Below are 12,977 nucleotides of genomic sequence, written 5' to 3' on the forward strand. Positions count from 1 at the left end.
ACGCAGTTCTGCAGGTTTTTGCTTTAAGAAGTGACCCGCCCCTTCATGGTGCAGCAACACTCCTTGTCTGAATTCTGCCGTGTGAACGCATCCTGCGCTAAGACAGCCGTCCGTTAAAATGTATGTAAACCAATACAAAGGACGAAGTTCGGCTTCTGTTTTTAAACCATTTTTGGGATTGCAGACGGATCCTTTAAAAACGGAAACCCAAATGTGAACTGAGACTTGAAGGTAAAATAAATGGCCCCCGCCGACCCCTTTATACGCCACCATTATCAGCAGGTCCCTCATACCCATAAAGGTCCTGGTCAGGCTGACATTGCGCTTTCCATTTTCACAGTGAAAGGGTTAAATGGTCTGTAAAGCATTACGCCCTTTGTGCTGTAGGTGGCGCCGTTAGCTTTATGATTTCCCACTTGTCAACCCGTTGCGCAACCTTCTAAGGACTGCGATTTACGAGGAGAGGAAATGGCTCTCACTTTATAAAGTCCATCGCAGACTCTCAAGGCTCCTCGTGATGTCAGGGGGAAAGTAAGCGGCCTGGATATTCCCGCACTTCACAGGAGGATCTGGCAGCTGGAAGCCTTTCACTTGGCAGGAACAGTAGCTGAACTGCAGTCTGCGGGGAGGTGAGAGGTCGGAAGCAAGTGTGAAATAATGGAGTCCCCGACAGGCAGCGGGATGCGCCCATTACAATCCCAAATGGCAGAAAGTAGCGTCGTCCCCGGCAGAGCGAGCGGCCGGCAGCCTTACGTCACACGTACAGAAAGCACCTTCTTGAAGGAAGATGATGCATTGAACTATCGAAAATTTGACCCTGTCCAATAGTATATCAAATCAAATCAAAATCAAATCATGGTATTTGTATAGCGCCAACTTATTCCGCAGCGCTTTCAGGTAATTATTACTTATTACCCCCCAACCAAGCTGGGTTCTCATTTTACCGACCTCGGAAGGATGGAAGGCTGAGTCAACCTTGAGCCGGCTACCTGATTCATGCAGGGATCGAACTTGCAACCTTCAGGTCGTAGGCGAGAGCTTACACTCTGCACCACACGAGGCTCCTCGTATATGTTAAATAGGCCCCGGAAGGTTCCTGTGCCCCCCCTGTTTTAAAGCAGAAGTTTGGTCTCCAGAGCTGCTCTTCCCTATACACTAAGCTGACACAAGTATTGGGACGCACATAGAAGGGGGTGAAATTGGATGTTATTCACATTCCTCCATGCGGTTTTGGCTCCTTTGGCCTCAGTGACTGCAGTCCCCCTCCGCGGCCGCTTCCACCAGATCCCCATAGATGTCTGGAGGGATCACTTCCATTCCTGGAGGAGCATCAGATAGTGATGTGGGATGATGGGTGTGTTGGGCGCACAGATACGGCGTTCTAGTTCATCGCGTTCAATGGGATTGAGATCCGGACTTTGGGCCAATGAAGTCTGCAGACATTCTGCTCCTCCACCCTGCGTGCCGTATGACATGGCGCTCGTCATGTTGGTGGAGACACAAAGTATAACCACAGGGCAGGTGATGCCACATTGTCTGGGATGTCTCTGTACCCATTGGTGCTGAGGGTGACTTCACTACAAGCAATGGTCCCAGTTCTTCCCAGCAGAATGGGAAGCACACACCGGATGGCTTCCATCTCCGATAACAATAGCCTGTGTAATGGCCATGTGGATAAGCCCCGATCTCACTGATCGCTCCTCATGTAAATGGCGGCTTTTGGACTGTAGAATTGTCCTAACTTGTAATTGTAACCATCACCGCGAAGCTGTAACGTCATCCGCTATTCTGAACGGAGAGCTTTCTTTAGTGACCCATTCGCATCAAGGTATAGCGGTTCTTACACACGGACTAATTAGATCTAGTAGCTGAGCGCCATCAGCGGGCCAGCGCGCGTCTACCAGACCGGTTGATACCATTGTTGGCCCCGTAGAGCTGCCGCTGGTCGGCCGCACGTCTCCCTTTTTCACGGCGTGATCGGCATTTGACTAGCGAGTATTTTTATGATCACGTAAACCAACCAATCGGTTAATGTGTTTTCTGGTTCGCCTGCTGATTATTTGCACTCTTGCATCGATGACGGGGCAGAAGAACCTCGGGGTGAGTGTTCTTGCCTGATTATCATGCAGTGTAAAATCCCCTTAAAGGGGTTGTCCGAGTTATGTAAAGGCCTCTCAGCGGCCCCCCATGCTGTAAAATCACGAATCATCTGATGGCTCTCCCTGCTCACCCCCCCTGCTGGCAGCTGCCGGTGTCCCTGCTCACCCCCCCTGCTGGCGGCTGCCGGTGTCCCTGCTCACCCCCCCTGCTGGCGGCTGCCGGTGTCCCTGCTCACCCCCCCTGCTGGCGGCTGCCGGTCTCCCTGCTCACCCCCCCCCCCTGCTGGCGGCTGCCGGTCTGCCTGGTCACATCATCTTGACAAGCTGCCGGCAGCCTGAGCCTTCCAATCAAGCTGCTGCAGCCAATGACTGTGCTGTACTGGCTGCTGCAGCTGCTTTATGGGACGTCACAGACTGACTGTAAACAACTATTACCACTACTAGGGGGGACCGAGTGTCATATGTGTGACCCCCCCCCCCCCCAGATCATCACACCAGCAGGGGGCAGTGTGCCGCTACACAGCAAAGGCAGGATTGAGGCGCTCACCCTGAGGTCTCCAGACATGAACACGGCTGTCATCAGCGCCAAACTAAACCTGGATTCATTCCAACGGCCTCATAGACCCCACACCCGCCCGGTGGTCATTAGAGACTGTTCACATCTGCATTGGCCGCTCTGTAAGGGGTCTCTGACACAATTCAATCTAAAAACCTAAATAGCGCAGCATGCTGCATGATTTCATCCGCGAAGATGCTAAAGGGCACAATGGAAGCCGGTCGGACCCCATTAAAGTCTAGGGGTCTGTTCGGCGCTGTCCAGTTCTGTCAGGGTGAATCCGGCACCGCACAGACGTGAACAGAGCCTTACTCCAGAACATATATCCGCCCCCATTATGGGGCTCATGTAACTTCATATACGGCTCCGAGGGCCGTCTGCGGACTTGTTGTCATAACCAGTGATGTCACCGCTGAGTTACGTCTCCTGCGTCCTGTCGGAGCTCCGGAGGGGGACGTGTTGGGGCGCAGGACTTCTTTTGATCTGTCATTCTCGCACCTCGCTATTGTTATAACTGTTATAGAGGCCGCGCCGCCAAGAGAACGCGGAGCCGAGGACATCGCAGGATTTATTTATTAAACCCGGAATTGGGAGCCAAAGTTGTGGCTCCTGAAGACCGACAACCAGATCTGCCGTCTATTAGAGGGAGACTTGTCGAAACTGACAAAAACTATCCATGTTGCCCATAGCAACCAATTAGAGGTCCTCCAAGCTGTATCTAATCCCTGTTACTCATTACGGTTTTCTGCCCGCCCTGTAGCGCATGGAGGGCGCTGTGTGGCAGTAGAGGGCAAACTGCTGGCACTGTTAATGGGATCACCAAGATGGCGCTCGTTAAAGGGAATTCCCAGGACTTTACTATTAATAGCTATCCTCAGGATAGGTCACGAATAGTGGATCGGCGGGGTCCACCTCTCAGGATCCCCATCATCAGTCGATTGAAGTGCCAGTGGCGCTCTAGGTTACCCGTTGAGTGTGGAGATGTAAATGTTATACTTGCCATCCCCATCGCCCCTCCAGAGTCAACACTGAAAGCCGCTGTTCATTGTATTGAGCGGCACTCTAAGTACTCCGCCCATTCCGCTAGGGATCAGCGGGGAAGGTAAGAATAAAACCTACCTCCCCGGACTCAGCAGGTCACCTACTTCCAGTCTGTAAACTTAGTTTATAGGGTTAAAAGTAGCTGACTGATTGCGATTCACTGCACAGTGCCATACATTGTATAGTGGCTGTGCCTAGTATTGCAGCTCAGTGAATAGGACTGACTATTTTCAGGCCATGTGACCAATGAATGTGATGTCACAGGCTTTGAAATAAGCTGCAGTGCTTTCCCAAGCGCTGCGGCCTCTTCAATCAGTTGATCGTCGGGGATCCCGAGCAGAACTCTACTGATCAACTATTGATGGCCTGTCCTGAAGATGGGCCTATACACACTTAGTTTCTGACTCTGCCCCGGGTTTCTGTCCAGATCAAAACCAATGGAGAGCCAGGAACCACATGTGAACAGGCGTCAATGGAGGCACTTCGGTGGTTGTTATGGGGGTGTGGTCTGTATTTGTGGGTGGGGTTTAAATATAAATCTGAGCTATGTGAAAGTGATTCTTTAAGGGCTTGTCCAATCAGAGAGAACCCCTAAGGTTGCTTTCATACGGGAGGGAATATTCCATAACAACATTTCAGAATATGGTCCTCCTACATAATATTCAGCGCCCAAATCCTCGCTGCTAACGCACAGATTTTGGCGCGTAATTCCAGGATGGCGTATTCCCCAATTTTCATTGTGTGTGAAAACATCCTCATGGAATTTGACCCCCGCAGCAATCGCCCGGGTTTCAATCTCAGTACCCCTAGCAAACAGCTGTTTCTGCCATGGGAAGCCGCCTGCGCCCACACATGTCCGCGGCAGCAGAGGAAGCGTAGTGTTACACAATGACCATTCAGTGTCCTGTAATACAAAGATGGTGGAAAGTTCGCCAGAATGGGTGCCACTCTTATAGAGGGGGACGTGCCCCAGGATGTTCATATGACCTAATGGGGTATATGCATAGGGATTGTGGTGTTGGTGCCCAATTAACTACAGTGGCCTCGGGGACGCACTCCCCCAGTCCGTGCTCGGCTGTCATAGTGCGCATACTAAGTAGTCGTTAGATCAGTCTCAGGCATCCTGCAGCTTTGTCACCGTCTCGGGTCCATGGTGCTGTTAGCATCTCCAAGAAGGAAGCCTCCCTTTCCTTCCACACGGATTGTTTCCATATCTTTGCCCCTGGTCATCAGGTCCTTTCGCCTTCCTCAATTTGAGACCTCAATCATCGGAGCCCTTTTCGGTCATCTCTCCTGCACTGCTTGGAGGACAGCACTCAGCTCTCAACAGCCGCTATGTACTTTAGGGTTTCTCTGCTGCGTCTGCAGCACTCACTTCACAGTGGTTGCATCACCCTGCCCTCCTGTGTTCTGCCCGGCCTTGTGATGCAGATACCTTTTCTTTATATGGAGCTAGAAGAGCAGAGAATCTTTAAGTGGTGGGCGGGGCTTAGGTGGCGCCTATTGATTCTCTACTGTAAGGGCAGTTCTTCCCAGCACTGATCTCACTCCTTCTGTAACCCCTTACATTGGCACAGTCCCTTGTAACTCGATCACACATTCCCCTCCAGCCCAGCATTCTCATTTTATGTGGCACATCATCAAATGCCTCTGATAAGTCGAGATGCACAAGATTTCCAGCCGTACCGACGAGGACGCAGCTCTGGGGGCTGCAGAGATAGCAGGTGCAGCCGACCTCAGGTCTTTATAGGGGTTGTCTGGTTATGGGACATCATTCTCCCACTAGCTACAACTGCATTAATTTAACAAAGAGCTATACTTACCCGTCCTCCACCAGGGGGATCCAGCGCTGTAACCCCGCCGTATTCCCGGCACTTGTTGAGGAAGATGACGTCACAAAGTCACGTGGCCACTGCAGCCAATCATCATCTGTCATCAATGCTCACATCCTGGGCGCCATCATGCCCGGAGTCCAGAGCAATGACACTGCAGGCTATAATTGGCTACAGCAGTCAGGTGACGTGCTGATGTCATCTTCTACAACAAATGCCGTGAGGACGGTGGGGTTACAGCGCTGGATCCCCCCGGCGGAGGACGGGTAAGTATAGCTCTTTGTTATTTTAATGCAGTTGCAGTTAGTGGGGGAACGTTGTCCCATAACTGGACGACCCCTTTAAGGGGACCCGAAGGCTTGTGTTCTATATATGAAGACACCAGTGTTGTAGATGGCATCGGGGTCCAGAAGCTCTTCTAGCACTTGGAAGGACTGAACTCTTCTATGGCGGTATTTATGGGGTCCTCTTAGTAACGGGAACGTCCTGCACTTCCTACTTCAGGAAACTGATTGAGTTTACTACAGCAGTGTCTTGACCCAGGGGCATAGTTAAAGGATCATGGGCCCGGGTGCAAAAGTTTATCCTGGGGCCCCCCAACTTCTCTGCAGGCAGCCAGCATGAGCTACAAGTTCGTTCCCCGAAGCGCACAGCAGGGTCGGCAGCAGAAATAGCACTGCGGCTTTAATCTTCCCCGGGGGCTTAACCCATTCACCCAACAGGGGCCGCGTCAGCAGGGACACCACAGTGGTATCAAGAGGCTTCCCAGGTGCTGCTGCAGCATGGAGCACACAGCGCCGTGGGACAGAGACTCACCGCTGGCGCCCGCAGCCTTTCACAGTAGCAGAAAGAGAGCTAGGAGGCCATACAGCGTGGGGGCACAGTGATTGAGTGCCGTTGGCCAATGAGTACCAGCAAAGGACAGCAGGGAGGACATAACACTGTGAGAGGCGGCGCCGCCAGAGTACCGCAGGAGGACGACAGCAGAGAGCCCATACAGTGCGCGTGGGGGGGAGAAAACGACAGTGATGCACTGCCACAGGGAGGCCACAGCGGCAGGGGAGTGACAACCGACGCACGCACAACATGGGCAACTTACACTGAGGCCGGGGAGGATAGTCACGGGGTTTGGAAAAAATGCATTCTAGGACCTTCCAGGGCCTTCAATTCTTGCACCAATTGGGAGCTAGGAGTGTGACAGGAGCGTTCCTCCTGTCAACCCCCTAGCTTCCGTTGGCATCAAGATACACCAGTTCCGCCACGGCCACAGCAGCGCTGGGCTTCTTCTAGACACCACTAGGAGAGGGGTGGCCAATAAACATGAGAACAGGATACAAGGTTGTCACGGGTGACCCACCGGAATGACCCTCAGTGGTTAATTAATGAGCCACAGACTGTGTAACATACCTCAGGTTCCAGGGAACGGTCAGGGCCTAGCAAAACTTTACTTGTAGAAAACTTGGTACAAGGCACAAGGATACAAGACGGCCATGCAGGCAAAACAGAAGAATAGGGGTCAGGGAGGAAACACAAGATGACACCGGTTCTGCAGGCCAAGTTATCTGACAGGAACCGCTCCTGGCAGGAGAACTTTCTAGAGGAGGATAGGGGTACGGTCACTCCACAGACACTCTCGTAGGTCAGTACCTCTGCACGGGGATCTCGGGCTTTTCTTTCAATCTCTCTCTCTCTTACTCCTCTTGCTCTCTTTCTCCACGGTTCCTGGCTTCTGAACCCTCAGGAACCGTTCCTCTTCCTCCATTCTTCACCACATGAGGGTTGAAGGTACCCAGGTGGCCGGCACTCTGAAGACTCAGAAACCCAGAAGATGATGGAAAACTGACTCCAAACTCCCAAAGCACTCATACTTATAGACAACACAGATCACATGACTAGACAAAGATTGATACATTGTAGGCATCTCCCAGCCTCATTCAAACATTAACCTCTCACTTGCTGCAGCTGGGCAATACACATAACAAAATGACTAGACAACTTTGCGCATCTACAAAAGACATTACATGTATGACATTTATGGAGGGGCCAGCAACATAGACTTCTGGCCACCACAAAATGTGCATTTTTTTTCTTTAAATTAAACCTTATTGAACTTTTTTGTTGCTATTTTTAAGTCCCTTCGATCGCTAGAATAGCACACTGCATTACCTATGTAGTGCAGCCTATGACCGCAGCTGGAGGCGGGGCCTAATAAGCTGACTTACATGGCAGACATGGAGGCCTTTGTCAGGTTTCTGGCTGCCATGTAAACCCATTGGAACCTTACAATTGCACTGTGATGGGGGCTGATGAGAGGCAGAAAGACCCCCTCCCCTGTCATCTGATTGGGGCATGTAAGGGGTCTGAGTTTTCTCCTCTCCTGACGGTTAGAGCAGGAGCCCCGTTGTCAGTAGTCAGCCAAGCCACCACCTCAAAAAGATGGATGTGCAGGTTTAGAGCCCATTAGTGAGGTCAGTAAAAAGGCGTATTGGCGGTTAATGGATGCCTTGAGGCGACAGGCCTGATTCCAGTGAGTGCCGCTGCACGCCGGGATACGATGGGTGGTCCACCTTACACAACTGCGGTTAAAGGGAAAACGAGTTCATGCAGTGAATAAATCCCGCTGGGTCTGGCAGCGATGAGACATGTCAGGACGGAGCGGCCGCCGTACAGCTGTATATACACCGCCAGCGCGAGGAAGTCAGGAGTCTATTACTAGCAGATGGAAGGAGGTGACGGCACCCACATCCACAGGTGGAGGATCCCCGGAGCTCCTGCCAAGGACTGATGAGGTGCGAGGACGAGGGCTGTCAGGTGGAGGACCAGCAACACAATGCAGCATGAAGCCGCCGCGGCTCACGGACGAAGGAGAATTCTTTTGATAAACTTTACACTTTTCTTTGAGGAACTTTTTTAGATCGCTGCTGCAGATTAAGTGGGTGTCGCTCTGGCATCCGCGCCATGACCCATGAAGTCGGGGGTCACCGCAGCAAGAAACACTCCACTCTCATTTATTAAGACGTGCAATTAACAATACAAAGCCGCCATAGCAGTTATGAACCTCTATGGGCGTACGTGTTCGCGTATTATTTGCGTAAAATGTGCAGAGCCCAGTAAATACACAATCACATGTATGTAAACGCTCCACAGCCCATACTGGTGAGTATTGCGCAGGTAAATAGGCCGTGCGGCGGTTTTTTCACAGGCTTACTATGCATGTGAAAAAAAACAGATGTGAGTGACCCAATAGAAATCAATGGGCTCTTAGCACCACGTATTGCGGGTGACATACGCCCGTCAGTGAGCCCTTCTGATGAGCCTTGATAGACCTCTGCAGGTACATAACTAATTCTCGATCCAGGAGACGGGTATAAGGGTACAAGCGCAGATACATGGCCCAGCACCCCGCAGCGGGAGGGATACTACATGGGGATGTAGCCGGTGCAGGAGAATGGTGAACGACCACAACTTGTTGGAGGGGCGGCTGCCGATATAGGGTGCCATTGCCACAAGTACGTGTAGTGCGCCATTAGTGTAGTGCACCCTTATATCGGCAAGTACGGCCATTTTTCTGTGGATTTTGTCCTTTTCAGTAAATACTCTGTCACATGAGCTGAATTATTCCGCAATCCGCACTGTAAAATGCGGCTTAATCTGCTGCTGCGGAGTCTCGCCACAGAGCGGTCGGCCTGGGGAGGATTTTGATGCAGAACTGACAGCAACATTTTCAGTTCTGCATCCAAATACTCACGGAGGCCCCAGAAGTTGGTAGAAAATTTACTGCGTAATGTGGGCTAATTCCACCTGTGTGATGGCGCGCTACGGGACCGTTCACACGGGACGGAATTACGCCGCAGGACGCAGCCGTATCCGCAGCTCCGAGATTCCACACTGAAATCCACGTCTGACTATGGATTTTAATGAGGAATTGCAGGCAGGACTTAAGCCATTTTCAATTCCGCATCAAATCCGCAGGGAGACTGCAGATTTTGGCGTGGAAGTTACCGCAGCACACAGTACATCGCGCCGCCTATTCCGTCCTGCGTGAAAGGTCCCAAAAGTGTCAAATAAAAAACTAAAAATATTTTTAATAACTTTCTTCTAGGCGGAGATATGATTGCTTGCGGTTCCGGGCGCGGAGCCTGAGGCTGCACTACTGAGACCGGCGGCACTGCTCGCCCTCCTCTGATTACTGTAGGGCTAAATTCACACGCTTGTCAGCGTACGGTTTTCATTCGAAAATGTGGGTGTATAAACTGCTTTTTTGCGAGGTGAAATGAACAAAAAAAGTATTTTGGCTCCATGTTTTTGCTTTTTTTCATATAGCTTTTGCTGCTTAGAATAACAATTGTGTTCAGTTTATTGTAGTCGTAATGAATGCAGAGACATCAAACATCTATTTTTATTATTTATTGCGCTATATATATATATTTTGCTTTTGACCTTTTCCATGTTCATGAAGAGGACTTGAACCTGTGACCTTATCATCTCTCAGATAATACACTGCAGTACTGCTGCAGAATATTATCTTTTACTTGCTTTCACAAGCCATGGCAGACCGGGAGGCCCTCGTCAGTCATCTGGTTGCCCATCACCCGGTAAATGCCGTCTTTCCCAGCTCCCACTGCAGGCGGTTTCCTGGTTCTTCACCTTCTCTCACCCGTCACATCGCCTTCGGCCGTAGCCCCGCCAAATAACCCACCAGGCTTGAGCCAAGTGCGCGTATCTCCAAAACCGCCCCAGTTTAAAGGCACAGTAATGCAGTTTTCCAAACATTAATGCTCCTGTTACTCTATGGGGGATTTGCACTACTAGGGAGGATGCGTCGCCCCCTACAGTAGACATAACGTATGGACTGGGGTGGAGATCCTCTGGAAGGAAGCCGCCATGTTGTTCTAACCCCGCACGGCCCTATAGCGTGGCTTCTGTTTCTTGGACCCAGCGGCTGCGCCCGTTCTGCCCTGCGTAGATTTCACGCCCAGTCGCAGTCAATCGCAGGGTCCTTCTCGCTCCGTGCAGTAATTTCCCCTGATGCCCACTTTCCAGCTCCACAAGCCCCCTGCGCACCGCAGCCTCTTCCCGCTAATCATATTACTGCAGGTTACTGCGGTTTAGGACAATGTTAGTATCAGGGGGCAGCGGGAAGCCGACCTCTTAATTTGTGGTTTGCACAAACGACCTCCAGGTCACAGGTCCTCCTCATCTGACACTCCAAAAGCCAAACAGCTGGGGGGCCTGGAGACACGTTAACCCTTTACTGCCCCTGGAGGCTCTGCTTATAGTCGCTTCGAAGGAAGTAGAACTTTGAAACCTCTTGTTGATCGTAAGTTTTCATCACGTACTTCAGGAAGCAAAGAGTTAACCCCGACCAGGACGTTCGTCATTATTTCATATTGCAGCATTTGATTTTACCTAAAGACATTTTATTTGAAGTTGGTCTGGTAATCGGCCTCCGATCAGCCACATGTTTAACTTGCAGCGGCCTCTAGATACTCAGTTACAGCAAATGTGCAATGATATGCGGCAGGAATACCATACAGAACCTGTATACCTCCATGCCCGCCAGTATCACATCTTGTATCCAAGCTACAGGCGATACAACAGGGTACTAGAGCCTCCATGCCCCCCGTATCACATCTTGTATCCAAGCTAGAGGCGGTACAACAGGGTACTAGAGCCTCCATGCCCGCCAGTATCACATCCTGTATCCAAGCTAGAGGCGGTACAACAGGGTACTAGAGCCTCCATGCCCGCCAGTATCACATCTTGTATCTAAGCTAGAGGGGGTACAACAGGGTACTAGAGACTCCATGCCCGCCAGTATCACATCCTGTATCCAAGCTAGAGGCGGTACAAAAGGGTACTAGAGCCTCCATTCCCGCCAGTATCACATCTTGTATCCAAGCTAGAGATGGTACAACAGAGTACTAGAGCCTTCATGCTCGCCTGTATCACATCTTGTATCCAAGCTAGAGGCGGTACAACAGGGTACTAGAGCCTCCATGCCCACCTGTATCACATCTTGTATCCAAGCTAGAGATGGTACAACAGGGTACTAGAGCCTCCATGCCCACCCGTATCACATCTTGTATCCAAGCTAGAGGCGGTACAACAGGGTACTAGAGTCTCCATGCCTCCCTGTATCACATCTTGTATCCAAGCTAGAGGCGGTACAACAGGGTACTAGAGTCTCCATGCCTCCCTGTATCACATCTTGTATCCAAGCTAGAGGCGGTGCAACAGGGTACTAGAGCCTCCATGTCCGCCCGTATCACATCTTGTATCCAAGCTAGAGGTGGTACAACAGGGTACTAGAGTCTCCATGCCTCCCTGTATCACATCTTGTATCCAAGCTAGAGGCGGTACAACAGGGTACTAGAGTCTCCATGCCTCCCTGTATCACATCTTGTATCCAAGCTAGAGGCGGTACAACAGGGTACTAGAGCCTCCCTACCAGGGGTCAGTTCTCCACAATAAATGATCCCTATATACAGTCTGGGCCCCGCTGCTCCCTCCACCGACTCCTCATCCACTTTGCTGCTACTGGAAATTATGCAATAAACCCACCTCTTCTGGACCCCCTGGAGGATTGATACATTGTTACTGTTCTTCACTATTAAGCAGCTTTTTGTTGCAGTTGTATCCTCTCGGCCCCCGGGCCGCCCTGATGGGTCGGTGCAGTCAGTGACCAGGGCTCCAGCCCTGTGACCCTACTAGTTACACTTCTCCGCAGCAGCACAATCCCTTTCATCCCGCTATCTCCGCTCTCGCTGCCTTCTTCAACTCCCAACCAAATGGTATTTGTCAGCTGTAATTGGCCAGCGCCCGCGGCGGTCTTCAAGGCTGTCTGTATGGAAAATCTCAAAGCAGTTTGTCTGCGTTGAAAGAAAATATTACATTTGATCTTTTTTTATTGTATTCGCAGACATGATGTATGTCTGCATTCTTCAGCGTGAAGACACTTATCCCCCTCAACCCCTCCCCCGCCCACCCCAAAAAAGAGATTTACAATTAATTTCCAGCAGGTCACCGGGATCTGAGGCGATGCAAATCCCCGTAAAGCTCTTTAACTAATCATCCAATTCCATCTAGATGTAGCGGATCACTTTAGTAGGTTGAGGATCTGCGGCGCGGCGTAGCGGCGGTGTAAGCCGATGCCAGGCTCACCTCATAAGCCAGAGAGGACGAGACGGGCAATGCCTGCTGGTCGGGAATCACTCACCGGTCCGGCTGAGGTCGGTCTTACTGTACGTTGGTCACTGGTGATGCTGCGGTCGTGAAGGAGTTTGGCGGTAAAGTATATCTATAGACAGGCTTAAAACGGCAATAAAACAGACACTTAGCGGCGGTACTGCAACACATGCGTTTCTGGCTGGTGGCAGCAGCGTATGGCAGTTGGCGCAGTCTGCCTGGTCTTCGGTCAGCTTTAGGTACCTTTACATGGGCCGATTC

The sequence above is a fragment of the Eleutherodactylus coqui genome, chromosome 4 (genome assembly GCF_035609145.1).
Source record: "Eleutherodactylus coqui strain aEleCoq1 chromosome 4, aEleCoq1.hap1, whole genome shotgun sequence".
NCBI lineage: Eukaryota > Metazoa > Chordata > Amphibia > Anura > Eleutherodactylidae > Eleutherodactylus > Eleutherodactylus coqui.